Raw genomic sequence first — 6350 nt, forward strand, 5'->3', positions numbered from 1 at the left:
TTCAGGTCAAACTGGAATTACATCCAGTTGGTGGGTACCAATACTGCCTCAGCAACCAAGGGTTGTATATTCAATGCAACCAGTCCACCCTGTGTTGAATATTCCCACTATACCTGCTATGGTGACTGCATCGCAAGTACAAGCATTGCCTGTTGTATGTCAACCCCAAGTTTCCCAGGTTGTGTTAGCTACCTATATCAATAGGTTTCATGTTTGATGATTGGCAATGAAAGGTCCAAATATGCTCTGCTTTGATGATTCAAAGATCACATATTTCCAAGAGAATCCAATCTGTGCTTATAGCTTGATATAGACTCAAATTTTGATGGATGGTCCAACAGTCTAATCTAGATCATGTCATGTTTTAAATTTCCAGTTGTAGAATAGAGAAAGGAGTCTGTCCAAACTGTTCAATCTTGGCAGACAAGTAGTTTAGGTAGAGAAAAAAGGCTCCCAACAGCTTAATCTGGGACCTTGGAAGAAATAAGGGTAGAAGTAGATAGAAAAACAAAAGAAAAGCCAAAGAAAAGAAAAGGCAAGTAAGGGTCTGCAAGTCCAAGTGCACCCTCCAAGAAGAAATAAAAAATGCTAGGCAAATATATGGGTAGGCAGTTGGGGTTGCAGAAAGGTCATTTCTTATAAGTTGCATGTGTGCTAACTCTGTTCACCAAAGAAAAATCAATGAATTGAGAAGGTGTCATTCTTTATCAAGTTGCAGTAAGCAAGAAGCATGTCTAACCTCCCGTCTTCCCCTTTTCCATTTTATTACTAACACTCCCTCATCAGCTGAAATTCATGGAAGAGATTATGGTTTCATGGTGGTTCTTAATCTTTTAGAAGCCACATTTCTTGTCTAAAGTTCTTTTCATTTTGATCTACTCCCTAAAACTAAGTAAGTTTCAAATAAACTTAGTAATTTCCCCCTCATTCACTCTTTCATCCATATTAACTTTAAATCTACTATGTAAATCCTCTATATTACCTTTCCCCTAATATTATTAACACCATGGTGTATAAACCCCAAATTCTGTATAAATATCCCTCCCCTCGGCATTATAGCCATATGTTCTCTAAAAAAGGAATCAAAATGACATCTGGTCACTTTGATGAACCTATACCTCATCTCTCTCCCTTATTTCAAGTCATTCCACTCATTAAATCGTCATTTGCAAAGAAAAACCCTATAAAAACCCCTTCCTACCCATAACCCCTTTGAAATTATGGAAAAACCCAAAAAACCCACTTTTTTCGTTTAACCAAGGTTGGCGCATATATTTGATTTTCCAGAATACATTGAAAAACATTGGAAAATACCCTATCCTAATGTTTTCCGCTGAGCACGTGTCCCAAAAGAAATATTTGTTTATTCCTCCGCCTGCGTCCGTATCCACCGATCACATCGCCCTTCTGTCAACCGTCGGATCGGACCCAAGTGATTCGACGGTCCTCATTGATATCGAAGCGGCCCCCACGCCCGACAGTAAGCGCCCGAGAAAATGACGAAGGGTTACGTCAGTCCTCGGCCACGCGTCACCCTCTCAGGTCTCTCGGAGCAGCGTTTGACAAAACCAGGGCCGTATCGTAAGCGCTCCAAGAAACCGTAACCGCTATGGCACTTAACCGTAACCGCTATGGCACTTACCGCCCGGTTTGCTGGTCCCACGTCATGCCCACGTCAGAACCACGCCGCCATCGCATCAACACTTTTGTCCGCCCCTGTGCCAACGTGTCTGCCACCGCATCATCCCCGTGGACCAATAGTAGCTCGCCACCTCACCCAATGACGTCATGCTGACGTCATCCGAGCTTGACCCCACCCTATGACGTCATCCGAGAAAAGGCGCCAAATTGCCAAAAGGTCCATATTTTGGCCAAAAATCACGTTTTGCATACTTTTTGCTCATTCGCTATTGTTTCCGCTGCATGGTCTTTTACGTCCAAAACTGCACCACCCCGCTGGAATCGACCTGGAGCGCTCCAGAGCACCAATTCTGCCCACATTTACGACCACTGCTCACTGTTTACCAGGTATTTCTCATCATTTATCCTCCATACGCCTAAATTGTCTGTAAATTTCTCAAGAGGCTCAAAGGACACTAAAACTCATCATTTCACCGGCAAATTCCCTCTGCAAAGCCTCTATTTCCAACTGCAAGCTCGAAAAACCACCAGCTGAGCCTTGATTTCCCGAGTTCTTATCAAAAACTGTAAACTGCTCGTGCAATCGTGAGACAGTTGGTCAATCCATTAAAAACCTGCCACAAAAGACAGAGTGAGACCAGACAATGGTCTTAGTCGTAATTCAAACAGTATTTCAATTGCTGTGTGCCCACTTCACCCTCAGGTCCCTGAAATTCACACTTTCATTGCAAGTAATCACCGCGGTGTTGTTCTGCTTACTTCAACCAGTTCACCTACAAGTCAGAAGCTTAATAGACCATGGAAACTCCAATTGCACTGAACATCAAGCCTCTCAATGCCCCTCATAGGGAGTTAGAATGGAAAGCTCTGGGAGATATGGATTATCAAATGTTGGATTGGTTTCCATTAGGCTCTAAATACAATATTCAGTTGCTAAATGAGTTGAAAGCCCAGCACCTTAGTGGAGCTGATATCCTAGGGATTTGGGACTCAAACTTGCCCATCTACAACCTCCCCCAGGTAAATCCTATGCCAGAGTTGATCCACAGATGCCAGGAGTGCTATGATCCATGCCAAAGAGCTGTCCTCAGCCCCACAGGCTCAATTCTGTTCCATATCACCCCAGAGAGCATAAATGAGATGTTGCATTTCCACACTGCAAAACCATTGACCCCCCTCTACATGCCGAACTTGATAAAGAAGGGGACTAAGCTGTCAAATGACCAGATCATCAAAATCAACCAGCTGTTTGTACAACCAGGCTCTGAAGCCATCAGAACTTCTCCTATTGGATATGTATACTTAAATGAATTGGGCAGAATGCTAGTGGATTTGATCAGCTATGTCCTAGGGTTCAGGGGAATGGAGGATGTGGATGATATTATAATGGCAATGCTGTCTATATTCTCTCCTGGAAAGCCTCCAGTTGTACATTATGACTATGCCACATATATTGCAGATAGGATCCATGACCAGCTGATGAATCTGCAAAGGGAAAGACTGTTCAGATACACTTCCTACATTTACCATCTATTCTTGTTTTATCAACCAGGCAGCTTCTTCATTCCCCTGAAACAAGTTAATGCCCAGGGGAATCCAAGGTCAGTTGTGTTTTGGACCTCTGTTTTTCATTGCACCTCTGTGTCACCATACACATACTGTGAGTTCATAGACTTATTCATACATCCAGCTATGACATTATTGTATGGTGTTGCTCCTCCAAGGTTAACTGATGACATGAGGAGAATTCTCCATCTAAACAAAACCTACAGCATTGGTAACTGGTACTTTTACCAAGACCACACAGTCATTAGAGTATATGGATGTGAGTTGAAGCCTTTTAGGCTGCCAAGGTATGTCCCCATGAGGCTTTTTGCCCTAGAATACTTCAGGCAATTTGGGAATGCCGACTACCTCCACTTCCAAAGTAAGAACAAGAAGGCACAGTTGAAGGTAAGGAGCCAGCTGGGCCCTTTCCTATATAACAAAAAAGAGGAGGGATGGAAAGAGGCAAACAGTATCCTAGAGGCCCTCAAACTGCAAACTAGCTTTGAGTGGATACCCTATGACCCCAGTCATTTTGTTTCCCTCAGGAGGATAAGATACAAATTGGGTACCTATTCACATGTGAGGCAGCCTGAGATTGAGCAGTATGCCAATGCATTGAGCTGGGAAGAGGGCACCCTAGAAGAGGAAATCACTAGTGAAGAGCTGCTAGAAAGAGAGGCTAGAAATATTCAAAAAGAAGCTGACTTAGAAACTTGTGGACAGGTCCCCCTCTCATATAAAAGACAACTTGGAGCAGCTGCCTCATCCTCAACAACACATCAACAAGCTGCCATGAATACTCCACAGACAGCCAACAAAGGCAAAGAAAAGCAGGTGGAACAGCCACCTCCTATGACTGAAGAGCAAATGGAAACCCTAGTGCAGCAACAAGAAGAAATGGAGCAGCAGGGAGAAGGGCAGAAGCAAGAACAACAGCAACAACAGGAAGAACAAAGGCAGGAACAGCCTGTCCAGCAAGAGCAAACAGTGGAAGCCCCTAAATCCACTGAACAAACTGTGCCTCCAAGGCAAGAAACTTCAGCTGAGGCATCAATCCTCCAAACTCCACAAAAGGAGGATACAAGCAGGAAAAGGGATAGAGAGACTCCCCTTACAACATCAGCAACTCATGGGGAGAAAAGACAGAGAATCAATCCCTTCTCAGAGGAAGAAATGCCAATAGGACAGTCTTTTGGTATGGTCCCACCCAGCAGGGAAGCATCAGCAAGTTCCTTTCAACAGGAACAAGATAGAGCAATGGGAGGTGAAGTGAGTTCCTCAAATCAGCAAAGAGAAGGTGGACCCAGCATTAAACAGCAGTTCATCGACATTAAGAGGAGAAATGAGCCCATCAAGATACAGCTGTATAACCATCTGTTAAACATGGCTCCCACCAATCAACAAAGACTCATGTCTGCATATGATGTGCAGGAAGGCAAAATGATCATGAGTCATTTTATGCCAACAGCAGTGCAGCCCCAATCTGCCTCTGACTACTTAAGGACTAACCTGGAAGTCCTTGCCAAGGATATCCACCCAATGGACAAGATAGAACTGCATAAGAAAACGGGTGAGATGGTCTATGCTTCCTTGGAAGACCAAACATTGGATAACTACAGGCTACAAAATAGCCTTAACAATACAGCCTCTCAGCTAGAGTTGGAGAGAGCATCATCACAGGCAAAGGACAACAGAATAAGGTCCTTAGAGGACATCATCATAGAGATGGGGCATGATCCCAAAGATATCAAGGGCATACAAGAGATATTAAAATTGAGGGATGCAGACATGGCAGCCTTGAGGAGGAAGATCAAACTCCCAGCCACAATTCACCCTCAAACAGATGATGTTGCCCAGCAAAGACATGATCAACAGGCCACAACCTTGTTGATATCTCTGTATAAGCAGCTAATCCAAACTCAGGAAAAGCTGGGAGAATCGGAGGCTGCAAAAACAGCACTACAGGCAGCCTTAAAACAAAGAGAAGAAGGGCAAACCTCCAAGCCTCCTCCTGAAGTGATCAACCTTGAGGAAGCTGCTCCAACTACTGCTCCTCCTCCTCAGCAAACAGAACCTACAGCACCAACTACATCGACAGCTGCACCAACAACAGAGCAGACTCATAGTCTGGATATGCAGAAGCTTCAAAATGAAATTCAAGTCCTGGAAGCTCAAATGCTAGAGATTAATCAAGCCAAAGAATCTTTGGCTAAAGTAAATGAAAGATATGACAAGAGCAAACAGAATGTGGCTGAGAAGGAAAGAGATATAAGAGCTCTCAAAAAGAGAATAACTGAGCTTGAGAAAGAGCTCACACTAGATAAGGTGACAGCAGAGCTCAAAACAGTCCTTTGGGCCAATATTGGCCAGTCCATTACCAATCAGTGGCAGTTCATTGAGACCATAGATGAACAGTCAGTACTCATTACAAAGGCAAATAGGGAAATACACAGAGCTAGAGCAAGCCTTGGCAACATGCCTGATGCTGCCAACAGAATGATCAACATATTGAATAACAGGACAAGCTCTCAACTGGCCACCATGGGAATTGCTCACAGGACTGAGACAATCTCAAAGGTTAAAAGGGTCCTGACATTAAGAAACCTGGTTGGAACATTAGAAAGGAGAACCCAAGACATGCAGACCGAAATCAACAAATTCATGGACAGGTTTCAGGTATTGCAAAACAGAGGCCTCCCCAGCCTACTAAGCAGTGTGGGAAGACTGCTTACCCATGAAAACTATGCTAAAAGGGTCAATGCCTTTGCTGCAAGTCAAATTGCAGCACAGCCCAACACTTCAGCAGAATCAGGGCCAGCATCAGGGCAGACTCTATATAATAGGGTGGAAAACCTGTTTTTTATCATGAACGAGATCAATCATCTGTTCGATGTGCCTCCAAACTTCTATAAATATACAGAAGCAAATGAAACCATAGAGGCAATTGTCAAGAACCAATTGCCCACACAGGAAGTCTGGAATAAATTGACACAGATAATATTATCAAGCCAGAACCTGTAATGTGATGTTTTGCCCAATTTATAAGTGATCATACACAGGGAAAATTTTGGTAGATCAGCATACAGAGGAAAGATGAAAGGCTGAGCCAACTCAGCAGGACTATTCGGTCACCACAACAGTAAGCACAGTCACAGGTGGTA

The sequence above is a fragment of the Pinus tabuliformis genome, chromosome 4_2, assembly GCF_031772625.1.
Source record: "Pinus tabuliformis cultivar Carrire ecotype Pingquan chromosome 4_2, CPIR1, whole genome shotgun sequence".
Classification (NCBI taxonomy): Eukaryota; Viridiplantae; Streptophyta; class Pinopsida; order Pinales; family Pinaceae; genus Pinus; species Pinus tabuliformis.